The 27,093-nt window shown below is 41.3% G+C and overlaps 1 protein-coding gene, 1 long non-coding RNA gene and 2 other non-coding genes across 7 annotated transcripts in view; 3 read left to right on the forward strand and 1 right to left on the reverse strand.

Moving 5' to 3' along the window:
• NR6A1 (nuclear receptor subfamily 6 group A member 1) overlaps positions 1–27,093 on the reverse strand; it is a 259,827-nt gene that overhangs the window by 160,612 nt on the left and 72,122 nt on the right. The gene's annotated exons all lie outside the window — the stretch shown is intronic.
• LOC127489189 (uncharacterized) overlaps positions 1–27,093 on the forward strand; it is a 61,611-nt gene that overhangs the window by 21,950 nt on the left and 12,568 nt on the right. The window contains exon 3 of the long non-coding RNA XR_007917145.2: positions 18,959–19,056. This is a non-coding gene — a long non-coding RNA (uncharacterized lncRNA). The remainder of the gene's footprint in view (positions 1–18,958; positions 19,057–27,093) is intronic.
• Positions 20,809–20,868, forward strand: MIR181A-2 (microRNA mir-181a-2). Its single transcript, NR_162552.1, has one exon. It is a non-coding gene; the product is annotated as a microRNA mir-181a-2 (primary transcript).
• Positions 22,022–22,080, forward strand: MIR181B-2 (microRNA mir-181b-2). Its single transcript, NR_162554.1, has one exon. It is a non-coding gene; the product is annotated as a microRNA mir-181b-2 (primary transcript).

The raw sequence follows: 27,093 nt of genomic DNA on the forward strand, positions 1-27,093 counted from the left end.
TTTCACAGGGCTCAAAATATAATTAATATTATATAGGATTATAACAATATGATTTTAAAGGTTTCAAGAGTTTACACTATACTTCTGCTGACAGTCTGGGAGCTCCAGTTCTCACCAACACTTTTTTTTTTTAGGATTTATTTATTTATTTGAAAGTCAAAGTTACACAGAGAGAGGAGAGGCAGAGAGGTGGGGGGGTGTCTTCCATCCGATGGTTCATTCCCCACATGGTCGCAACGACCAGAGCTGTGCTGATCCAAAGCCTCTCCCACGGGGGTGCAGGGGCCTAAGGACTTGGGCCATCTTCTACTGCTTTCCCAGGCCATAGCAGAGAGCTGGATTGGAAGTGGAACAGCTGGGACTAGAACTGGCGCCCATATGGGATGCTGGAGCTTCAGGCCAGGGTGTTAACCCGCTGTACCACAGCGCTGGCCCCCTCACCAACACTTTGAATGGTCAGCTTTTTTGTTATTTTAATGGTAGCCAGTCAGTAGGTATTAAGTAGTTTAACATTAGGTTTTGTTTTTTTTTTCATTTTTCTAATATCTAGTAATGCAGAGTACCTTAGGTCAGATTTTGATAGATATTTGGGAGATATAATTAATAACCTTAAGTGATCAACTGGCTGGTGAGAAAGAGAAAATCTAAAATGACAAAGACAAGACATTTAATGAAAGGGAAAAGGAAATGAATGACATGTGAGATTCAAGTGCTAATTGATTCTACCCATAAGAACTTTTTAAATTAAGTTAAATAAAAATAGTTAACTACAACTATTGAGACCTGATAGGAGATACATGAAGGTTCCCACATAAAAATAATTTAAAATAGATAAAATCTTTCCACACCAGCCATATATTAAGTGGTAAAGAAAATAAACTTGCAATGCTCAGGAGGCAAAATACACTACTGTATTTCAAAAATAGAATCTCACAGATACTGCCTCACTACTCCCCCAATCCCTGCCCAAGAAAAGGTGGGGGAGGCATAGCAATGGGCATTTGGTTCTGACCCTAGCTGGGGCGCCTGCAACCCATGTGGGATGCTAGATTGAATTCCTAGGCTCCTGCTTCAACCTGGCCCCACCTGACCACTATGGTCATTTGGGGAGTGAACTGGCAGGTGGAACCTCTGTCTGCCCCTGCAGAAAAACTAAATAAAAATATTTAATTAATTAAATTAAAAATGGCACCACTATACCTTCCAGGAATCCCTGTGAATGTATCAGAAAGAAATCTATGAAAAGTGATAAACTTTAGTACATGGATTTTTTTTCTAATAACAGAAGCTGAGACGTCAATCTGCTTTCTTTAAAAAAAAAAATTAATTTGAAAAGCAGTTATAGAGAAAGAGGGAGAAAGACAGAGAGGGAGATCTTCCATCTACTAGTTTACTCCCCAGATGGCTGCAACAGCCAGGACTGGGCCAGGCCAAAGTCAGGAGCAAGAGCCTCTTCTGAAGCTCCCATGTGGGTGCAGGGGCCCAAGCACTCATGCCATCTCTGCTGCTTTTCTAGGAATGTTATCAGGGGGCTGGATTGAAGTAGAACATCCAGGACTCAAACTGGCACCCATGTGGGATGTTGGCATCACAGGCAGCAGCCTAACTCATTTCACCACAACGCTGCCCCCACAGGTGGAATTAAAGAAAAAAAATAAAACCTTCATAAAAGACTAGTTGTTTTTTTTTTTTAAGATTTATTTTGAAAGATTTTATTTGAAAGTCAGAGTTACACAGATAGAGGAGAGGCAGAGAGAGGGATAGAGGTCTTCCATCCGATGGTTCACTCCCCAATTGGCCGCAACAGACGGAACTGCGCCGATCCAAAGTCAGGAGCCAGGAGCTTCTTCTGGGTCTCCCACGCGGGCGCAGGGGCCCAAGAACTTGGGCGATCTTCCACTGCTATCCCAGGCCATAGCAGAGAGCTGGATGGGAAGTGGAGCAGCCGGGACTACAATCAGCGCCCATATGGGGTGCCGGCACTTCAGGCCCAGGCATTAGCCCGCTGTGCCACAGCGCCTGCCCCCAAAACACTAGTTCTTAACATGCCATTATGCCATAAAGACACCAGTTAGATAAGAATCTCCTGTTTTCAGACAAGAAGGCCATCGCTGATCCTTATCAAGTTTCTCTACTGTGAACATTTGAAGAAGTGCAAAGGCAAGGGTAATGTTTAATCAACAAACATATGAGAATCAAAGGTGAGGAACAGCATTTGGAGCTAGGTTCTATCCTCAGAGATTCACCTAACTGTTGGAATTTCTAGATAATTACTGCATCCTACCAAAATATTATGTGGTAGTGAAGACCTTAGCGTCTGAAGTCAGGCAAACTCGTCTTCAAACCTTAGTTTTGTCCATCTTCACTTATTTGACTCTAGGCAAGTTAACCTTCTCTAAGGTCAGATTTCTCATTTCCAAAATAAGTAATTATCCAAAGAACTATTCTCAACATTCAATTAAATGAGAAAATACAAGTAAAGCACTCAATATAATACTTGACCGATATACAGTAAGTGCTCCATAAATCTTAGTGGATATTAATATCTGTAAAATGGACACAAATTCACATACCCCGAAAGACTGAAAAGAAGTAAAATGGCATGTGCAATGCCTGAACACTACAATGGTTGATACCATTACCCCACTTTTAGAGCATCTGGCAACACTTAGTGTCAAACAGTGTGAAATGGTGTAGCACAGTGACTAAGAACACTATAGTGCTAGAATGCTTGACTCAAACACTGGCTCTGCCATTTAATATCTGATCTTGAGCAAGTGATTTAACTTAGTCTTCCTACCTTCACAGGTAAAATGGGAAAAATAGTAAGTACCTATCTCTTTAAGATTGTTTGATTGATTGAATGATTTGAAAGGACAAGCAAAAGGAATTGGGGGTGGAAGAGACAGAGAGATAGACTGACCGACCAACTGATCAAAAGAATATATGATCTTATATACACCGGTTCACTTTCCAAATGGTCGCACTGGTCAGAGCGGGGCCAGGCTGAAACCAGAGCCAGGAACTCCATTCAGGTCTCCCACATGGGCCCAAGTACTTGGGCCATCTTCCACTACCTTCCCAGCCACATCGGCAGAAAGCTGGATAAGAAGTGGAATAGCCGGTACTTGAACCAGCACTCCAGTATGGGAAGTCAGTATCACAAGCAGCTACTTACTATGATACAACTCCAGCTTCAGTAAATACTTTTCATATTAAATTGTTGTAAGGATTAGATGATTCCCCCTTTTAAGTATTTTATATATAAATCCCTTTTTAAAAAAAACCTAGAATATAAGTACTATATAAATATTAGCTATTATAACTTTAATAATAGCCGTACATGTGTTTTGAGATTGCTTTATACCAAAAAAAATGTGATTCAACTTAAGCAATTCAACATTCTTTTTACGGTTAAGAGACTCTGAATGAAAATATTCATATGCCCACCCTCAAAGTGAAAAAAGGCTGAAGAAAAGTTGCAACAGAGGAATAGCGTCACTACTAAGTAAATGTGTCACATCCATCTAGAAAGTTATAATGAAAATGTGCATTCTGGGTCTGCCCTAACCGTGCAACAACTCAGATAAAGGAGGCCTGCATTTCAGAGAGAGGAAATAATTTTTGCTATTAGCACATTACAACAGCCTGATAAGCAGCATAGTGAAATGGACTTGTGCTTTCTCACATGTTTTTTAGGTTCAGGAAACATTACTGAGAACAGAACAATCGATTCTTGAAGCATTAGAAATGATTTTCTGTATAATATAGTCTTTTCTGCCCATACTCCACAAATCAGCATCACTGGGCAAAAATGCAAGCCAAGTTAGCAAGCACACTTCAGAAATGAAAGCACAATCTCATGTCTGTTCTTTGAAGAGCACAGTGGCCGGCGCCGTGGCTCACTAGTCTAATCCTCCACCTGTGGCGCTGGCACCCCCGGGGTTCTAGTCCCGATCAAAGCGCCAGATTCTGTCCCGGTTTCTCCTCTTCCAGGCCAGCTCTCTGCTGTGGCCTGGGAGTGCAGTGGAGGATGGCCCAGGTCCTTGGGCCCTGCACCCCATGGGAGACCAGGAGAAGCACCTGGCTCCTGCCTTCAAATCAGCACGGTGCGCCGGCCGCTGCGGCCATTGAGGGGTGAACCAACGGAAAAGGAAGACCTTTCTCTCTGTCTCTCTCTCACTGTCTACTCTGCCTGTCCAAAAAAAAAAAAAAAAAGGCACAGAATCAATCCTGTGGACAGACTTCTGCAGCCGACTTACGAAGTGAACAAAACACGAAACTGGGGAAAGGCATCTGGCCACTAGCTAAGACACCAGTTAAGATGTCCCCATCCCATATCAGAGGGCCTGGGTTTGAGTCCCAGCTCAGCTCCTGATTCCAGCTTCCTCCTATTGTGTACCGTAGGAGGCAGCAGGTAATGACTCAAGTGGTTGGGTACCTGCCACTGAGTTCCTGGCTCTAAGCTCTACCTGGCCCAACACTGTAAGCTTTTGATGAGTAAATCAACAGATGGCAACTGTGTCTCTCTCAACCTCTCCATCACTCTCTTAATTAATCAAAAACAAATGGTTTCAAGGGCAGGTGTTTGGCACAGTAGGTTAAGCTGTTGTTTGTGATTTCTATACACCATATTGGAGTGCCTGGGATAAATATAACAAATAAAGTATACAATAAAAAAACTTAATTAAAATGGTTTCAATAAAGAAAACTACTAAATTGTATGAGGAACTAAAATCAATAAACTAATTTATCCACTTAAGAATCTGTGCCTTCTACCATTGTGTAGTTTCTTAAATCCAGATATATATATATGTGTGTATATATATATATAACTTATTTAACTATTTATTTACCTCAAAGAGAGAGATATAGAAATAGACCTTCCATCTGTAGGTTCATTCCTCTAAATGCCCACAGTAGCCAGGGTTAGATCATGTGGAAGTCAGTAGTCCAGAACTGCATCTGAGTCCCTCACATGGGTGACAAGGACCTTCAGCTGAGCCACCATCTTCTGCCTCCCAGGGTGCATACTAGCAAGAAAATGGAATCAGAAGCAGAGCTAGTACATGAACACAGGTGTCTCAAATGGCATCTTAAGTGCTGCACCAAATGTTCACCCCTTGAAAAGAATCTTACTCATCACCAGCATTTAGTATGTTGCCTGGTACACAGAGTTCAATAAATGATGACTGAAAACCAATGAATACCTCCCACTTTTGCAAGGTACTGTTAGGTGCCAGAGAGCCCATATTGGGTTCACTGGTGTTAATGTCAAACATCTTTATTTAGAACTTGAACAAAGCCAGGAGTAGTTAAGGAGTTCCAGCTGCAGTTGCACCTGCTCTCATCACAGACTTATTCCCAACAGTAAGGCTACCCTCCCTCTGCATGCCTCCTTATGTTTCTCTAAAAGAACCACTCCCATGCCACTTCAGTGCATATTTCTTCTCTTTAGCAAAGGAAGAAAACTCCAGAATCTCCCTTAAAATGTGATGGTTAGCAACAGCAGGTAATGAATAAGCCTGGAACATTTCCAAAAGAAGACTTGCCATTTAGAATTCTGAATTGAAGGTGCCAGACTTAATCCAGAACATCTGGATTTACTTCTCTGGCTTTGAGCTTCCTCTAAAAGAGGCCAAGAAAAAAAACCTGCTCTTGCCAGTATGTGTATATGTAATTGCATACTCATACACCATACTGTGGACAAAAGTCCAAGACTTGGCAAGTGGATGGAATGTAGCATGTGGGATTCCCTGATGGAAAGTTACAAAACATAATAAGGCAAGGTATGAATCTCCCTCTGTGTCATACATTTGAAGAATTCACCTAGGACAGTAAGTACTTGAGAATTACTGGGGGGATAATGTTCAAAAATATGTAAGAGACAAAACAGCATCATTATCTGCAAAAACAGCAAATTTATCAAGCAATAATCCATTTATTTCCTATACCTCAACACAATAAATAGATTATTATAAGGTGGTACATACAGAAAAAAAAATTGAGCTTTGTATTCTGGCAAACAGAGAGTACTGAAACTAAACTCTGTGAGCTTTGGCAGTAATATTATACAGTCTTTCAAATTTTTACATCATTATTCTGTAAAGGCCCCGTAACCAAGTTGGCATAGGTTCTGATGTGGTTTGGAGAATTTCTTTTTAAAAACGATGAACTATAAATAGTCCTTTTCCACACCACAAAGAAATAAATACTTCTTGACTCCAGCTTTTGTCTTAAAGGACAAAGCCTTAATGTCAAGTTGTGATGAAAGCATTAGAAATGATTGAGACTTTAAAAGCCACTTATGGGTCAGGCGCTGTGTTGCAGTGGTTAAGTCCTGGCCCCTAAAAAACACTTCTAAAATGGTACATGAATGTCTTGTAAGGTAGTTAAGTTATCCACTTATGACAATATGAAGTTGGTCCATATAAAGCCTGTAAAATCATTTGGTCTGGCCCTGCCGAAGCAATTACAGGCAGGACCTGAAATTCAATAAATCTATGGCAGGCTAATTTTTTTTTAAAGCTGTATTTATATATTTGAAAGGCAGATCTACAGAGAGGCAGAGGTAGAGAGAAAAATCTTCCATCTGCTAGTTCACTCCCAAAATGGCCACAATAACTACAGCTGGGCCGATCCAGAGCCAGGAGCCTGGAGCTTCTTCCGGGTCTCCCACACGGGTGCAGGAACCCAAGGACTTGGACCATCTTCCACTGCTTTCCCAGGCTATAGCAGAGAGCTGGATCGGAAGTGGAGCAGCCAGGACTCGAACTGGCACCCATATGGGATGCATATTTTTGTTTTATCCACCATGCCACTTTACCCACTATGCCACAGCACCATACCCTAGTAGGCTAATTTTTAAGTTGATAATATTGTATGGCCCATAGATGATGCTATAAATATTCAAATGGCCCAGGAAAGATATTCTCCACCTCTGCTTTAAAAGCTAAAAATGGGGAGTCCTCCCTACTTAAGCCAAGAAAGCTAAACAAGTTATTTGACTTCAGATCCTTATGTCCTAAATGCAAAGTGAAATAGCAGCAACATCCTACATGATAGTTCTCACAATATCAAATACATAGCAAGTCCCCAGTATTAGACATACTTATGAATGACAGACCTTTAAAACTGGTGTTAGGAGGCCGGCGCCGCGGCTCACTAGGCTAATCCTCCGCCTAGCGGCGCCGGCACACTGGGTTCTAGTCCCGGTTGGGGCTCCGGATTCTGTCCCGGTTGCCCCTCTTCCAGGCCAGCTCTCTGCTGTGGCCAGGGAGTGCAGTGGAGGATGGCCCAGGTGCTTGGGCCCTGCACCCCATGGGAGACCAGGAAAAGCACCTGGCTCCTGGCCCCTGCCATCGGATCAGCGCGGTGCACCGGCCTCAGTGTGCCGGCCGCAGTGGCCATTGGAGGGTGAACCAACGGCAAAGGAAGACCTTTCTCTCTGTCTGTCTCTCTCACTGTCCACTCTGCCTGTCAAAAAAAAAAAAAAAAAAACTGCTGTTAGGGCCAGTACTGTGGTGTAGCAGGTAAAGTCGCCACCTGCAGTGCCAGCATCCCATATGGGCGCCAGTTCAAGTCCTGGATGCTCCACTTCTGACGCAGCTCACTGCTATGGCCTTGGAAAGCAGTAGAGGATGGCCCAAGTCCTCAGATCCCTGCCCTTATGTGGGAGTCCAGGAAGAGGCTCCTGGCTCCTGGCTTTGGAGCAGTGCAACTTTGGCCACTGCAGCCACCTGGGGCGTGAACTAACACTCCTCATTTCCGTTTCCTGCCAATGTGCATCCTTAGAAGCATCAAGTCAAGGCCCAAGTAGTTGGGTATCTACCACCCATATGGGAGACCTAGATTGAGTCACTGGTTCCTGGCTTCAGCCTGACCCATTCCTGGCTGTTACAGGCATTTGAGGAGTAAAACAGTGGGAGGGAGCTCTCTCTCTTTGCCTCTCAAATAAACAAACAAATTTCTTTAATCAGTTCTTTCACACAGTCTAGTTGAGAACCCACTATGGAAATATAATTTTGAAACAATAGATAGAAAACCTCAAAGAGGAGAGATCAAGTTCTAAGAACTTCCTAGAAGCAAAACAATACACTCAAAGAGCTCTAGGTAGGAAAGGAACCTAATCTGCGTGTAGTTTACAAAGAACTGAAGACATTCCCTCCTCTACCCTCACCTCAAGTTTCCACTCAAGACGCTAGCTGGGTTTCCAGGGTTAGTCCCTAACACAGATATTGCTCTTTAAATAATCATTTTACAGAGACTATACAAAAATCAAGGATTTATAACTGGCTGCTTTTGATTACTGTTTATTTTGAAGACAAATAATCACCTTCCAGTTACCTACTTTATTGTGACTAACATCTTATGAATACTTTATTTATTTGAAAGGCAGAGTGACAGAGAGAGGGAGAGACATGGAGACAGATCTTTCATCCTCTATTTACTCCCCAAATGACCACAACAGCCAGGGTTGGGCCAGGCTGAAAGCAGGAGCCCAGAACTCCATTAGAGTCTCCCACATGGATGACAGGGACTCAAGTGTTTCGGTTTTTATCCACTGCCTTCCCAGCTGCAATAGCAGAAAGCTGGACTGGAAGCGGAGTAGCCAGGGATAGGACATAGGATGCAAATGTCCAAGCGGTGACTCAACCCACTGCACCATACAATGTCTATCCCAATTGTATTTTTATGTAAAAAAGACTATATTGATTTTTTAACAACTTTTTCCCATCTTGATCTAAAAGCACCACCATCCCTTATCATACCACAAAACTATGTCTAAGGAGCCAAAGAGGACACCACCCAAAAATGTGCATATACACTGCAACTTCTGGAATAGGCAGAATTATAGGATAATTACTTACATCTCAAGAGGAAATACTGAGCTATGTATTATACACATTAAATGCTTATATACATGTGTTTATGTATAAATATGAGCATGTTTATGTACATATACACATATCATAATGCCTGACAGTGAAATTGTGTTTTAAAAAAAAGAACCTATTTCTTACAAATATCTACACAAATGCTGAATCCTAAGCCAGGCACCTATTAATCTCTGCATCTGGACACTGCTTGGTTTGCTAACTGCTTCTTTTCCCAAGATCATAAAAGAGCAAATGCCATGTGATTTACTTCTTAGCCCATCTCCCCACTAGAATAAAATTCACACAGTATCACCCCAATCATACCGGTTAAAATAAATATAATTATAAAAATGAAGCAAAGGGATCAGCAAGACAGAATATACATGGTGTTTACCATAAGAACATAAAAATTTGAGTTGCTAAATATTTTAAGCAATCTGCATTAACTGATTCACCTTTATTGAATTCCACTGTGTGCAAATAAAGGCCCTAAATACTATGGCAAGCCCCAGGGGAATGCCAAAACAATATGCCAAGCATGGTTGTCTTCTCTCCTTTCGCCCACAACAGCCATTGGTGTTAACTCTGGAGGAACTAGGAAGTTTCCACCATTTGCCGGGAGTTCCTCAACATTTGGATTCCATAGCAGTTTTTAAAATGTGGCCAATGGGTGCTTCTCAAGACTGTTTCAGGAAGTGTACAAAGTCAAAACTACCTCTAAGACATTATTTGTCTTTTTACTATGCTGACACTTGCATTGATGTTGGGTTAAACTGCCGGCCTTCGCACTAATCAAGCAGTGGCACAAAACATCCTGGTAGTCGTCACAGTCACCACTGCCACACATACAAGGGAGGAGGGTACATTTCAACTTGAGAATGAACTTGATGTTGTGAGACTTAGTGAAGCTTGAGTATATATTTTTAATGTTTTGTGTAACAAAACTGGAGCTAGACATAAGCACTTCTGCATACTGGTTGCCCCAAGGAAAAACATTCGAAATATAGTTTGAGCCATAAACTAAACTAGCCTTTTTTTTTTCATGAATCACTATTTTATTGAAAGAACAATTAATGGTAAAATTATAGTTATTTGGATTAGAGTATCTGATGTATTTTCCTGAAAGGGAATAATTTATGTCTGCCTCTGTGAAATTCACAGCTTCCCGATATTTAAATATATTTCTGATGAGATTGCTGATGATGTTAACAAAGTTGATTTTGTTTATATTATGTAATGAAAGGTGTCAAAATCTAGAAGAGTGTGGTGAACAAGTGTTTTCAAAACAGCCAATGATATGTTAGAAAATTATGCCTGAGTAAAAGAGCCATACAAAGTATAAGACCTTTAAAGTATAAGTATATAAAGAGTTTAACAAAATGGCGTTAAAAAAAAAGTTCATTAATATGGTTTCAGTTGTCCGGCGCCGCGGCTCACTAGGCTAATCCTCCGTCTGTGGCGCTGGCACCCCGGGTTCTAGTCCCAGTCGGGGCGCCGGATTCTGTCCCAGTTGCTCTTCTTCCATCCAGCTCTCTGCTGTGGCCTGGGAGTGCATTGGAGGATGGCCCAGGTGCTTGGGCCCTGCGCCCGTGTGGGCAACCAGGAGGAAGCACCTGGCTCCTGGCTTCGGATTGGCGCAGCGCTCCAGCCACAGCACACTGGCCGTAGCAACCACTTGGGGGGTGAACCAACAGAAAAAGGAAGACCTTTCTCTCTATCTATCTCTAACTCTGCCTGTCAAAAAATAATTAATTAATTAAAATAAAAATATGGTTTCAATTTCCACATGGCAACTAACCTTAAAGAAAATACCACATATTAAGATCTGGAATAGTTTCTAAGAAAAATATACACAACTACCTCGAAACTATCAAACTTCCCCTGCTTTTACTAGATAGACAGACAGACAGACAGACAGATGTAAGACCAGAATGCCTTCATACACCTCAACCAAAACAACACACTGTAACAGATACAATAAGGATTTGAGAATGTAGGTGTCTTTTATGAAGTCAGACATTAAAGAGATCTTCAAAATTATGAAATGATGTCATTTTCACTATGTTTTTAATATAAGGACAGTTTGGCATAGTAATTAAGATGCTGCTTGCAACCTCCATATCAGAGTGCTTTCACATCCCCACTCTGTTCCTTATCCCAGCTTCCTGCATCTGTGCACCCTGAGAGGGAGCAGGTGACAGCTCAAGTACGTGGGTCCCTATCACCCATACTAAGAGACGTGGATTGAGTTTCTGGCTGCTGGCTTATGCATGGCTGAGCTCTAACTGTTGTGGGCACTGAGGAGTAAACTAGCAGATGGGAGATGTGTCTTTGCCTCTCTAATAAAATAAAATGATAAAACTATTTTATAGTTATTTTTATTTTAAAATGCTACTTATGTTAATATATAAAGGATTTATTCATTGTAATGAATTAAAATATTTAACAATTACCCAGATTTAATTCCCACTGAGTAAAAACTGATAGCTATAGCCCATATAAATAAAAACTTTTGGGAATCTAAGAAATTTTTATTAATTTAAAAGGGTACCCATGGAAACTTAAGTAACAATAAAGGTTTAGCATACTCTACTCTGGGTCTCCTGACTTCAATTTTATGTTCTTTCTACACAACTCCTCTGCTCACTAAGACTGTGGTTTAGAAACTCTTCATTCCATTTCTTCCCATTAAGCTGAAAGCTGACCAAAAAATTACAATAATAGTAACTGAAATTTGAATGTTATGTGCCAGGTATTTTTATAGTTCTGTCCTCATCTAATTTTCACAACAATTATGTGATGTAAATAAGATTAATTACTAACTTCCACTTTGTAAATGAGAAACTAAGGTTAAACTACTTGCCAAAAGTCACATTGCTACTAAATGACAGGGGAATGTATCAAAGTAACACTCCTAACAGGGAGATATAACTGCAAAAAACAAAAATCTACAACTGCCTGTCAAAACATTTCTGTGATCCCCAGCAAGGTATCATTTATGGAACTAGAACACCTGTGACTCTGGCCTCATATGCCTTAGACAGAAGAAAACACTGGCCTGGAGTAGGCCACACATATTTAGCTCTACACAAATACCAAGAAAACAACCAAGGAGGGAGATGAGCTAGATATAACCAAGCGCCTCTCTTCCTCACCCATCCAGTATCTCTGCCATCAACCATTAAAAAGGAGTGACAGAAGTCAAGGGTGAAGGATATGTCACTGACAAATAGCCAGAACAGTAAAAACTCTTGGCAGGTGTTCTCAAAGCTGTAACTCCCCTCCTGTGCAAACTAACCCTCAAGCCAAGTCCTCTTGGCTTTATCACACTGAGCCTTGACAAGAGCCATCATTAGTGTCCAAACTCTACTTTGCCAGGCTGATGACATGTGGCAGGCCTTGATTCTTGGAGCCACTCTTGCCTGCCAACTCAGGAAAGGCTTTTCTGTAATGCCTTTGGCTTTCCTGAAATACCTTCAAGTCACAAGGCAGCATCTGACACCAACTCCCTCCTGAGGATGGACACTTGGCCAGGAGCCCAAGCTAAAGTGATTTGGAGGTTCTTGATCTTTATTAAAATCATTCCTACATTCTCATTGGCAATTAAAATAAATTCCTCCCCAGAGAGCAGCTAGTGGTTCTGTAAGCCTATTCCATCCAGTGGTAGTCACCTTTGATTAGAGAAAAGCGGTAAAGTATAGCAGCAGCTGATAAATGTCAGAGCCTGGCAAACTGTCACAGAGTTTTGATCACTTTAGAGCAATTTTTCATTTCACACTATGGATGGTTTTTTAAGCCAACACTACTCATCATCACTTACCTAGTCAAATACTTCAGAAAAGAATACCAAATCCAAGTCAACGGTCTTTCTGCACTAACTCCAGGTGCATCCCTAAAGCTAAAATGAAATTGAAGGCTATATATTTTGCAGATGGCCAAGAGAACATTAGGAAAACTTCTGTAAAAAGATTCCTTTCTCATGATGGAGAGGCAGCATGGAACAGGTAAACAAACATATACACAGAGATAAGGACTCTAATTCTGTCCCTGCTGAGTGGCTTGTAATCTTCATTTCCCTTCTAAGTCTGTCCATTCTCTGTTACATTAATATCTTTAGCCTAAATCAGAGATTTGAAAATGTTCATGAAAGCACTGAATCAAAAACATCTGAGGGGCTTCCGAAAAAATATAGAACCTACCCCAGAGAATCTGATTTATCAAGTCTGGGGTGGTACCCGGGAATCTGAATTCTCATTAGGCTATATTTACCACCACTGCCACTTAAAAAAAAAAAAAAAAGATTTATTTATTTATTTGAAAGTCAGAGCTAGAGAGAGAGAGAGAAGAGAGACAGAGAGATTGATTTTCCATCTGCTCATTAACCTCCCAGATGGTTCTAACAGCCAGGTTCCAGGTTCCAGGCCAAAGCCAGGAACCAGTAGCTTCTTCCAAGTCTCCCATGTGAGTAGCAGGGGCCGAAGCACCTGGGTCATCTGCTGCTGCTTTTCCCAGGCTATTATCAGGGAGCTGGACTGGCAGTGGATCAGATGGGACACAAACCTGCGCCCACAGGAAATGCTGTCATCACACGAGCAGCTTTACCTGCTACACCAAAATGCTGGCCCTACCACTGACACTTCTAACTTTGTTATAAAGTCAGGTTCAGAAACCATGAGATTAAATAACCTCTAATATTCTTGACAGTTCTAAAAGTTATGAAACTGAACTAAAATATATTTCCTCTTAAAGAAAAGATTTTATTTATTTTAAGGGCACAGTTACAGAGAGAGAGAGAGAGAGAATCTTCCATCTGCTAGTTCACTTCCCAAATGGCCACAACTAGCAGGGTTGGGCCAGGCCAAGGCCAGAAGCCTGGAATTTCATTTGGATCTTCCACATGGATGGCAGGAGTGCAGGCAGGAGAGCCTCTTCCACTGCTTTCCAAGGCACAACAAGAAGCTGGATCAAAAGCGGAGCAGCTGGAACTCAAATTGGTGCTCACATGGGACGCCAGTGTCCCAAGCAGTGGATTAACCCACAACGCCAAAATACCAGCCCCTATTTGCTACTCTTTCAACCTAGAATTTTTTTACCTCCCATCTACAATTACTATTCTCATTCAAACATCAGGATTGTACAATTTCAGGTTAGCAATAAAACACATTAAGTCTAAAAGCAATATATCATTATTAAATTTATCCAAGTTAGTATAGTATTATGTTATTTATGAAAAGAGGTAAATCTAAATATAGTTTTTCTACAGAAAACACATTTAAAAATAAAGGTTTTGGGGCCAGCATGTGGCACAGCGAGTTAAAGCCCTGGCCTGAAGCGCCGGCATCTAATATGGGTGCCGGGTTCTAGTCCCAGCTGCTCCTCTTCCGATCCAGCTCTCTGCTATGGCCTGGGATAGCAGTAGAAGATGGCCCAAGTCCTTGGGCCTCTGCACCCACATAGGAGACCCAGAAGAAACTCCTGGTTCCTGGCTTCGGATCAGCACAGCTCCAGCCGTTGCAGCCATCTGGGGGGTGAACCAGCGGATGGAAGACCTCTCTCTCTGTCTCTACCTCTCTTTCATATAAATAAAATAAATCTTTAAAAATAATAAATAAAATAAAGGTTTTAAGATACCATATTTTACAAAGATTCAACTATTTTCTGGAAATAGCCAGAAAAGGCAACATCAAAATTAATTTTCCCCAAATGCTGTAAGTAACTAAAAATAGTTATTGAACACATCTACTTATCCATAATTTACAATGTCCAACAAAAGCTATAATCCACTGGAGGCAGTATAAACTTTATAATAACAGAGCTGTCCAAGTTTTTAGAATATAAAATGCCATATGATTAAATTTAACCCAATAAACTAAAATGGGTCAGAGGAAGAAACAGTATTGTTGCTGTTGTTGTCATTAAGATTTATTTATTTGGGGCTGGTGCTGTAGCGTGATAGGCTAAGCCTTCGCCTCCTCTTCCGATCCAGCTCTCTACTATGACTCAGGAAAGCAGGAAGATGGCCCAAGTGCTTGGGTCCTTGCACCTCGACCTCGACCTCTACCTCTACCTATCCCTCCCTTTCTCCCTCCCTCCCTTCTTCTCGCCGCCTCTCTGGAATGCTGCCTTTCAAATAAATAAATAAATCTTTAAAAATAAATAAATAAAATAAAGATTTTAAGATACCGTATTTTACAAAGATTCAAAGATTTTTTTAAAAAAATATTTATTTTTATTTGAAAGGCAGCATTCCAGAGAAAGAGGGACAGAGGGAGAGACAGAGATCATCCATTAGCTAGTGCATTCCCCCAATGGTGGCAATAGCAGGGGCTGGTTCAAGCTGAAGCAGAGAGCCTGGAACTCCATCCAGGTCTCCCACATGGGTAGCAGGGGCCCAAGTACTTGGACATCTTATGTTGCTTTCCAAGGACATTAGAGCTGGATAGGAAGCAGAATAGCCAGGACTTGAACCAGCACTCATATGGGATGCCAGCATCACAGGCACAATTTGCTGTGCCACAACATCAGCCCTAGAAATACAGTTGTTTTAATAAAGATTTATTCATTTAATTGAAAGGCAGAGCTATAGAGAGGCAGAGGCAGAGAGAGAGAGGTCTTCCATCTGCTGGTTCGCTCCCCAGATGGCCACAATGGCCAGAGCTACATCGATCCTAAGCCAGGAACCAGGAGCTTCTTGAAGGTCTCCCACATAGGTACAGGGGCCCAAAGACTAGGGCCATCCTCCACTGCTTTCCTAGACCATAGCAGAGAGCTAGATAAGAAGTGGAACGACAGGGACTAGAACCAGTGCCCATATGGGATGCCAGCAGCACTGCACATAGTGGCTTTACAACCCACTACGCCACAACGCTGGCTCCCAGAAATACAGTTTTATATCACTGATATATTACCAGGGTTTCATTAGTCTAAAAAAGAAAGATTGAGTCCTTTGATGACTCTTCCTGCATATTTTATTAACTGTTTTTTCCAAAACACATGCTTGCTGGGAGTGGAAAGACTTAAAATCTGACAACACTTTTCATGCAATGCAATAAAACCCAAGATTCTCTATAATTCATTCCTTAATTCCCATGAATATCAGCTACTGCGTGATTTTAGTTCCTATTTCTTTCTTTCTTTTTGAAGATTTATTTATTTATTTGAAAGGCAGAGTTACAGAGAGGAAGAGACAGAGATATCTTCCATCTGCTGGTTCACTCCCAAAATGGCTGCAACGGCTGGAGCTGGGCTGATGCAAAGCCAGGAGCATCCTCCAGGTCTCCCACATGAGTGCAAGGGCCCAAGTACCTAGGCCATCCTCTGCTGCTTTCCCAGGCACATTAGCAGGAAGCTGGGTCGGAAGTGGGGCAGCTGGGTCTTGAACCGGCACCCACATGGGATACAGGCACTGCAGATGGCAGCTTTAACCCTTACACCACAGTACCAGCCCCTATTTCTTTCATGGCTTTATAGTCCCAAATCACTTCTGCACTCAGCTTGGCTGAACAATCATCCCTGGTACACAGTTACTCAGAAGACTTGTTCACTGATTATCAACATACTGTAAATTAATTTACTGTGGAAAAATAAAGTGTTGCTTCCTATGGGTTTGCAAAATACTACAGAAAAATAATAACCTAAGCACATGAAAACTCAGGCAATCCTTGCCATCTTTTGAAAGCTTTGAAGTATGTGTCTCATTTAAAGAGAAATACTGCCTAAGCACTAGGCCAATTTGCTGTCTCAGATATGTGGACTGCCCACTTCCTCTTGTAGTCCAGATTCATACCAAATATCTGAAGTAACTGACAGAAAGTTACACGTCAAAATGTAAAATGTTTCAAATGGCTGAATTTAAATTTCTAATCCTACCTCTCAACTCCCTAGTGAAACCACAAGCAGACTAAATATAAGAATAACTGACAATCCCACATATAACCACAATCTTTGAGGCTCTCTTTATTTTCTTCCTCTTTCACAATATTCAAATAAGCACTCTGGATTCAACAGCCTCCTTTAAAGAGTACTGCCTTGAAACAACACATTGTTTTGGCCTCACTTTAAATCAGAACTAGTAGTCAAAATGCTGGAATCGGGTCCAAACCAAAATGTCTGCTGAGGAAGTAGAGAGAGGTGGGACACTTGCAAAATGAGAGCTGAATTCACTGGGATATTTGTGTAACTTTTCACTTGTGGACTTCTTTTAGAAGTTTTAACTGTATAAACCCAGAGTTACTAATAAAGGGCTGGTGAAGTCTAAATAACTACTGTTGCAGGAACCATCACTGTTGGGTTACACGGCATAGGTTATGTTACAAGGAAGGGTGTGACTTGATGGTGGCAAGAGCATGCACTACAACTGGTAAACAGCCAGGTCTAACAAGACCAAGATCAAAATTTTCAAAAGCAGTAACACAATTTCACAGACCAAACCACTAGGGTGGGCAGGGAGTTTTCTTAGATTCCATACACAAAGCTTCTTACAAAATTTATGTGTATGTACTGAGGGAGACAATCCATAAATTTCGATAGGGTTTTTTTTTTTTTTACATTATCTAACTTAATCATCACAATCAATAAGTTGGGTACCAACAATCTGATTTTACAGACTAAGGAATTAAAGTTTAAGGGGGATGAAAACCTTTCAAATAAAGCAGTAAAGCACTAATTTCAAAAAAAAATCTTTAAAACATACAAATGCATATGCATATATACAATGCAAGAGCTGGTCAGCTATTGTTTTAACTATAAAAGAATAGATTTCTACACTGGCGTAATGGATGGAAATTAAATTTTGAATAAAATATGCAATTTTATTTAGTATTAAAGGTTATAAATAATTTTAACAATTTAAATTATATTGAAATTACAAAAATATTTTAATGTCTCATGTACTGTTTTAAACACTTGACATTTTAATTTATTTAGTACTCATAACCTTCTCTGAGGTAAATACTATAATTAACTCCATTTTACACATAAAGAAAACAGAGAGGTTAGTAATTTGTCCAAGTTCATATAGTAAGCAAATTTCAAAGTCACAATTGTGTTTCCAAAGTCTGACTCTTTACTGCTTTTCCAAACATTCAATATATATGAAAATTTTTAAATATGATGATTTTGAAGAAAAGAAAGAAAGCCAAAGAACCACCCAATTTGGAAAAGCCTACTGTAAGACACTTCATTTATCTTGTTTCAGGTACATATTAGTGGAGAGAATGGGAGAAGGACTCAGCAGTTACATTCATATGCTCTTTCACAAACATAACTTCATATGATTTCCACAGCTGCTGCTACAGGAAGGACAAATGCCATTTGTTTCACGTTTTAAAAATGAGCTAACCGTGTAGAACTGTAGTAGACTGCAGTTCATTAGCACAGATTTCAATTGTCACAATTGCAGACTACAAACCTGTTTTTTGAAATGAAATTTAAACACTAAAAATGGAAAAAAAATGAGTTAACTGATATTCTGATATTTTTCTCACTACTCACCATTATCTAGTGTTCCTGCCTCTGGGATTTCCTGTGCATAGTCTTCTCTTTGTTAGAATATCTTTCCTCCTCAGTCTAGTAAAAATTCAACTAAATCTCTAAAGCCCAGATCAGATGTGACCTACATAGATATACCTCGCCAGGCCTTTCCACGTAGAATTAATCCTTTTCTCTCTGCTCCCTTAACATAGTTCACACCACTCCATTAGCATAGAGGTCACCCTCTTGCCATCAGCTGTGTCTATGTTTAGTTCCCTGAGCAGATACTAGGTCCTAAGAAGGCAAGGGCTATCTATAAATAAAAAAACAGATCCCAGGTATTTTACAATTGAATCAATAAAAGGATAAAGCAGAAAGCACAGTTTGGCTAAAAGCACACACACACACACACACACACACGGATTCATTCTGACATGCTGTTGTCATCTTTATAATTTAGGAATTTATCTCCATACACTTTAGTGATGTTCCGTGCACAATGCTTGGCAAGTGTCTAGGCAGAGAGCTTAAGATAATGACTCTTCTCTTAGCTGTTAATCACTCAAATATATTGTTTAATTTAGTTTATGCTTCTTGTTCCTTCCAAGTATATCAAGAGGACTCAGGAGGACTATGATAACATTTATATCTCCAAGTTTGGGGAAAAAAAATGTGGTTTCAACATTTCATATCTCTGGAAAAGGAGGTAAGTGAAATGGGAAAGGAAGGGCATGGTAAGTTCTGACAACTCAAAACCAATCTAAGCCAAGAATTAAACAGATCAACTTATGATCAGCTATTATCTAACTCTTAGATAATTTAAACCTTGACTTTTTTTAAACCTTAGATTTGATCATTGCACTTAATACATAAATCCCTTAGCCAAACTCTCACAAAACAGCCAATATGTACCTTAAACTTGATGATAGAAACTAAAGGATTTAAAACAAATAAAAGGAATGAGGATGATGAAAAGCTTTATGCCATGAAAGTTAATTATCTTAAAACACAATGGGAAACACCTCTGTGTCATTCCAGAAACTTACCTTTCATTCTTCTGTAGTTTTTAAGTCTATGAAAGGTATTCTTAGAATGCTATGTATTTAAGGAATGGTATTCTGTTGGTATCTAATGATCTGGTTTCACCAAAATTAGTACAGTTCTAAAGTTTGAATATTTACCCAATTAAAATAAGGCTTGACATCACTTCATATTAGACCAAGGGGAAGAACTGTTTAAAATATATATTAAAGAGTTTTAAAAACACTACACAATTGCTTAACTTGTTTGTATGCAATTTGCTTTCATAAAAATTCAACAAAGCTGGCTAACTGGAGAGCTTTGACCAAAGTAAAATAATTTAACTTATGTGGAATGTAAACAATTTACATTCAAATCAGATTATCAGTGGTTGATATTTTTTTATTATAATACCACTTGAATGCGTTAAAAAATTTGAGAACAGCCTTTAAAATGTAAACCTAAAGCAAATGGCAAGAACTATCCATAGTTGGAGTTAAATTTCAATTCAGTCAGCAGTTCTGTTATCTCTGTTCCTACTGAGCACGCCCAGATCTGGACCCCACTCCTGGCCTTTAGAAATCCAACATTCTGAAAAGATCCATATTATTAATTCTGTTCCTAGATTTTTCCCATTACGGACATTCAATAGAAAAAGATTTCTGATATTGTAATTACTCTCTGTGCTCTTAGAAGAAATGCAGGCTTTCCACTAGTACATAGTTGTTTTGTTTTCCATTTTTATTTTTTTGCCTTTTTAGCATGAAAAATAACTTGTGTCCTATCATTGCCACCTCTATGTTAAGTTAGTCATTCAGGATCTTAGCTAGGGAGATTATCAATTATGAAAGAACATTTTACCTACAGACCTAACTGCTATTATTATAGGTAAACAAGAGGAAGAAATTTACATGCTTGGCTTACCTCTGATGCAGTGAAGGTTTTAGCTACAGATTTCAACAGTTTTTGACAGTCAAGGGAGGAGACAGGAGCATAGGAATCATAAAGTCTAGTATTCAAAATCTGGCTTATAACCTTGGCTCCTAGCAAATCATCTGCTTAAGACTCGGTTTTCTCATAAAGAAAATGTGGACTGAAAGTTTAATGTGATCAAACATACAAAAAATTTTAGTACACAGGTCCCCAATAAGTGTTAATATCTTCTTTACCTCTGCTCTTTAATATTTAAAATGCTAATATACAATTTAGCTAATATACAATTTAATTACAAATACTATTCAAAGCCTGCTTGTAATAAGTCACTGCAATCTCATCTCTAACTGTATGCAAATTGATTATCAAAATAAAAGTACTCTGAACTTGAAACCTGGAAAAGAACATGAGAGCCACTAGCAGTGGTCTCACTGTTTATGGGCTCTTGGGATTCAGGTGCAAGCTGAAGAAGGGCTCCCAGGCCGGCTGTTAGAGGACTCCAATGAACATTCAACGCTGTCGGTGAGTTTGGGATTTGAAAAAACCACCGACCGTTGACTGTACCTTAGGGTCCTTACAGACAACACTACTTTACTGAAGCAAAGAGGCAGACTGTACCTTCACATATCATGTGAGATCACCAGAAATAATTGTGTGGCCTGTCCCCCTCCTCTCAAAGTGTTCCAGTGCATTTTTTAAAAAGCTTCCTTCCACTTCTATTACCCATTATTCCTTGATTTTTGTTTTTTCATTTCAAAAAGGTAAGGACAGTTCCATGACAATACCTAATAAACTTAAATGTCTCCTAGAAATATGCCATTCTACTGAGAAATAGGATGTAGTGGGGAGAGATTTATTAAAAATATGTATTTCATTTTGAAATAAAACTCAGTTAAATGTTTTATTCACACATCCATTTCTGTTATACTCCCTCAAAATTTTCAATAAGAGTCAAGGGGAGAATTTAATAGCAAAACAACACAAAACTATCCCACATCTACAAAGCTTTATCATATTCTGCCTCCAGTTACAGTTAACGTAGTTTAGTTTTGATAGCTCACCAACAGTATAAACCATTGTCTTACTATTTTCATCACCACATATGCTTATATAAATAAATGTCTGTTAAATTCAAGAAAAGTCAGATCTGCGGTCAGACAGATTTAGGATAAATATCGACTCAACCCCCTGAAACTAGCTCTGTGACTCTTAGCAAGTGTCTCAGTTTTCCCACATACAGAGTAGGGGAAATAAGAGTACCTATCTCATGAAATTCTGAGATCCCGAGATAATATCTAAGTTGTTTCAGACACTCCTAACAGCAAATGTTCAATATATACTAGCTATTATTACTTCACTCCAAACAAAATCCGTGCTAGTTTACCTTGAAAAAAGCACTCATACTTCTCAGTTCAAAACAGAGAGGCAGAAGCAGTATTCCTGGGCACTGGTTTACGGTATCAGTATCAAGCACCGCCTGTGCCATCACAGAGATACATGTGAGGTTCTCCAGGAGCTACTTCCTTCGCTGCTCCACCTTTAAGAGCCTCCCCAAGCTACTGTCAATGTTATCTATCATGATGTGGGCCCTCAACCATACGGTGGCTGGATACTAAGACACAGGCACAGACTTCACAGAACCAGCATGAAAAAGGAAAAACAAGAGTCAGAGAAAACCAAGACAACCACAACAACTGGAAACACTGATGGCTGCACTCAACATTCATTGCTGTCGGTGGGTTTGAGTGCAAATCAACTCACTGATCAATGAATGCAAACTGCGGACCAAACAACCCAAGGAGGCAAAAGTATGCTCAAAAGGTCACCTGAGTGGATCAGCTACTGCTCCAGTGAGGGCTCCTACTATTTCTAATACGCCTGCAAAAGCTTCTACCATTCTTTTTGGTTTTGATTTGCAGTAAGTTCTCTGAATTCCTAGTACTTTTCGTTGTTCTTCTTTGACGTTCGACAGGAGTGAAGAACATGATATTTCATAGGGAGGATGAATATCATACCACATTTAAAAGCCAGTGGTTGCATAACTTTTTTAGTTAAAAAATCCTATGTTCATCAAATATTTTTTATTTATTTGACAGATAGAGTGAGATAGTGAGAGAGAAAGGTCTTCCTTCCGTTGGTTCACCCCCTAAATGGTCACCATCCCCAAAATGGCCGCCACGGCTGGAGCTACACGGATCCAAAGGCAGGAGCCAGGTACTTCTTCCTGGTCTCCAATGTGGGTGCAGGCGCCCAAGCACTTGGGCCATCCTCCACTGCCTTCCTGGGCCACAGCAGAGAGATGGACTGGAAGAGGAGCAACCAGGACTAGAACCCACTGCCCATATGGGATGCTGACACCGCAGGCAGAGGATTAACCAAGTGAGCCACAGCGCTGGCCCCTGTTCATTAAATATTAAATATAAAAATATAGCAAGTAAAAACTGCAAAATCTCTTTCCTCACATCTGCAACCCATTTCCTCAGTGGAATCGTACATGTAATAAATTTTTTTATTATTTGATATTATCAACATAATATCAGAATTTTATTTTCTATCCTTAGATATCTTAAACTATCCACATACAAACACATACATATCTATAATTTTGTGGTTTTGGGGGGGGGGCTAGTTTAAACAAAAATAGCTTATTTTAGACCTAATGTTCTAGAAATGCTTTTTCACTCTTCCACAACAATCTTTTTTATATTCTTATCATTCTTTTAAATGGCTATAATACTATGTGTTAGTATGAACCCCAGGTTATTACTGTTGAAAATATTTGAATATTCTCTTCTGTCAAAACTATGAAGTTTATTCTTTCCGATATTGGCAAATCATATTCTTCTAACAAGAAAAATACCTAAGTGAAATGATTAAAATTTTTCTTAACAAAAATTAAAATGTATCAGTTCGCTAAATCCTATAATGAAATATGAAATAAACCACTAAATCTTCCATGCTCATTAAAAAAAGGACTTTTGGTCATGAATAATTTATTATAGAATTATGACTAAGATGTTAAGAAACAAATTCTCATAGCAAAGATCAAATAAAGCAATAGAAGTCTTGTCAACCTAGCCTTCCAAAAGTTTTTCTCGAGGATATGAAGGAAGAAGTACAGATATAAGGTATAAGTATACCTATAAGGAAGAAGTATAGATATAATAAAAATCAAATGAAAAATGTTTAAAAAACGTAAGAATTCAGGGCCGGCGCTGTGGCATAACAAGTTAAAGCCCTGCCCTGCAGCACCGGCATCCCATATGGGTGCCGGTTTGAGTACTGGCTACTACACTTCCAATCCAGCTCTCTACTATGGCCTGGGAAAGTAGCAGAAGATGGTCCAAGTGCTTAGGCCCCTGCACCCATGTGGGAGACCAGGAAGAAGCTCCTGGCTCCTGGCTTCAGATCAGCTCAGCTCTGACTATTGTGGTCATCTGGGGAGTGAACCAACAGATGGAAGTCAGTCAGTCTCTCTCTCTCTTTCTCTCCCCCTCTCTCTCCCTCTCTCTGTAATTCTTTCAAATAAATAAAATAAATCTTTAAAACAAAACATAAGAAGTCAGGAAAATATGGAGTTTAAGACAGTGTTTCCCAAACCTGGTTACAAACCAGAATCTTCAAGCGTTGCTTTTAAAAATGTAAATTCCTGGCCGGCGCCGCGGCTCACTAGGCTAATCCTCCGCCTAGCGGCGCCAGCACACCGGGTTCTAGTCCCGGTTGGGGCGCCGGATTCTGTCCCGGTTGCCCCTCTTCCAGGCCAGCTCTCTGCTGTGGCCCGGGAGTGCAGTGGAGGATGGCCCAGGTGCTTGGGCCCTGCACCCCTTGGGAGACCACGAAAAGCACCTGGCTCCTGACTCCTGCCATCGGATCAGCGCGGTGCGCCGGCCGCAGCGCACCGGCCGCAGTGGCCATTGGAGGGTGAACCAACGGCAAAGGAAGACCTTTCTCACTGTCTCTCTCTCTCACTGTCCACTCTGCCTGTCAAAAAAAAAAAAAATGTAAATTCCTGGGGCCACTGTCATGGTGTAGCAGGTAAAGCTGCCACCTGCAATGCCAGCATCCTATATAGGTGCAGGCTGGAGACCCAGCTGATCCACTTCCAACGTACTCCCTGCTAATGTGCCTGCAAAAGCAGCAGATGATGGCCCAAGTGTCTGGGCCCCTGGGCCCCTGGGCCCCTGGCACCCTCATGGGAGATCTAGAGGAGGCTCCTGACTCCTGGCTTCGGCCTGTCCCAGACCCAGCTGTTGCAGCCATGTGGGGAGTGAACCAGTAGAGAGAGAGGATCTCCCCTCCCCCCTCCAGTATGTGTGTGTGTGTGTGTGTGTGTGTGTGTGTAAAAACTCATGACTTTCAAATAAATAAATATATCTTTAAAAGACATTGTTTGGCCAGCGCTGTGGCTCAATAGGCTAATCCTCCGCCTCGCAGCGCCGGCACACCGGGTTCTAGTCCCAGTCAGGGCGCCGGATTCTGTCCCGGTTGCCCCTCTTCCAGGCCAGCTCTCTGCTGTGGCCAGGGAGTGCAGTGGAGGATGGCCCAGGTCCTTGGGCCCTGCACCCCATGGGAGACCAGGAGAAGCACCTGGCTCCTGCCTTCAAATCAGCGCGGTGCGCCGGCCGCGGCGGCCATTGGAGGGTGAACCAACGGCAAAGGAAGACCTTTCTCTCTGTCTCTCTCTCTCTCACTGTTCACTCTGCCTGTCAAAAAAAAAAAAAAAGACATTGTTTTAAGTACAGATTCCTGAGTCTTCCTCTGAACCAGCAGTAAGGCTCCTCTGATACCACAGACTCTTACTCTTCCCTTTTTTTTTTTTTTTTTTTTTTGACAGGCAGAGTGGACAGTGAGAGAGGGAGACAGAGAGAAAGGTCTTCCTTTGCCATTGGTTCACCCTCCAATGGCCGCCGCAGCCGGCGCACCGCGCTGATCCGATGGCAGGAGCCAGGAGCCAGGTGCTTTTCCTGGTCTCCCATGGGGTGCAGGGCCCAAGCACCTGGGCCATCCTCCACTGCACTCCCTGGCCACAGCAGAGAGCTGGCCTGGAAGAGGGGCAACCGGGACAGAATCCAGAGCCCCGACCGGGACTAGAACCCGGTGTGCCAGCGCCGCTGGGCGGAGGATTAGCCCAGTGAGCCGTGGCGCCGGCCACCACAGGCTCTTCCAAAGCAGAGCCAAGCCCTTCAGCTGAACACCAGCTTTCTGACACCCCCAAAAACCACTTCACATTAAGCAGTTTTCAACTGATGCCCAGACTTGTGTGCCACCATCTTAAATGAGTGTTGCTCTGTAGAATACATATGATTTTACACTTTGTTGTAGTAGCCAAATACACATCAAATTGTGGCTGATATTGCTCTCAATAAAACAAAAACCTACCTGAAGAAACTAGAGAACCACTTAAATTCAGATAATGGCTCCACCCAAGAAGTCTTCTACAAAAATCAACGATTTTTCTTCCTATCTTACTGGTAGACACACAGAAGGTATTCCACATATTACTTTTCTTCAGGATGCACTGTATTCTAGGCATTTATTTTTAACTAAATCTTCCAAACTTTCTGAAAACATTCAAAACAAATGTCTGACACATTCTTTGAAAAATGTACATTTGAATAAACATGCCACTTATTTACACAGATTTTAAATATGTCCCCAAAAATGATGTTCCCCAAAGTTATATACTTTAACCACCACAACCCTATGCAGTTTCTCCTGGATAATACAAAATGCTACGTGAAAAGAGATGGTGCGGGGCCGATGCTATGGTGCAAGTTAATCCTTCTCCTGAGGTGCCGCCATCCCATATGGGTGCACGTTCTAGTTCCAGCTGCTTCATTTCCAATCCAGCTCTCTGTTGTGGCCTGGGAAAGCAGTAGAAGATGGCCCAAGCACTTGAGCCCCTGCACCCGCATGGGAGACCCAGAAGAAAGTCCTAGCTCCTGGCTCCAGATTGGCACAGCTTTGACGGTTGTGGCCGTCTGGGGAGTGAACCAGTGGATAGAAGACCTCTCTCTTGGCTGGCGCCACGGCTCAATAGGCTAATCCTCCACCTAGCGGCACCGGCACACCGGGTTCTAGTCTCGGTCGGGGCGCCGAATTCCTTCCCGGTTGCCCCTCTTCCAGGCCAGCTCTCTGCTGTGGCCAGGGAGTGCAGTGGAGGATGGCCCAGGTCCTTGGGCCCTGCACCCCATGGGAGACCAGGAAAAGCACCTGGCTCCTGTACTTCGGATTAGTGTGGTGCGCCTGCCACAGCGCACCAGCCGTGGCAGCTTTGGAGGGTGAACCAACGGCAAAAGGAAGACCTTTCTCTCTGTCTGTCTCTCTCACTATCCACCCTGCCTGTCAAAAAAAAAAAAAAAAAAAAATAGCCCTCTCTCTCTATCTGTCCCTCTCACTGTCTGTAACTCTACCTCTCAAATAAATTCAAATAAATACAGTTAAAAAAAAAAAAAAAGAGATGATACTTGCAGATGGTACTCTAAACCATATCTCCAAGAGAAAAGGGACAGAAACAGTTGAGAGACTGTGTTAAGAGTCAGGAGGATCAGCACCAGAACAGTTAAAGGGTGAATTATAAAACCTTTCTGAGCAAGGTAGAAAATTTAAGTGCTCAGCTCAGCGAGGAAATAACAAAAGTGTGAGGCAGAAGATTCACCAAGCAGGTAAGTGGGAGGAAGGAAAGAGATCCAAAAGAAAAAGACCTGCTGCACAACTGAGCTGAATAGAACTGAGGCAGCAGGAGGGCAGAAAGAAGAAAGGACACTGCCAGAGGCCAGCACACAGGTGT

The sequence above is a fragment of the Oryctolagus cuniculus genome, chromosome 1, assembly GCF_964237555.1.
Source record: "Oryctolagus cuniculus chromosome 1, mOryCun1.1, whole genome shotgun sequence".
Lineage (NCBI taxonomy): Eukaryota > Metazoa > Chordata > Mammalia > Lagomorpha > Leporidae > Oryctolagus > Oryctolagus cuniculus.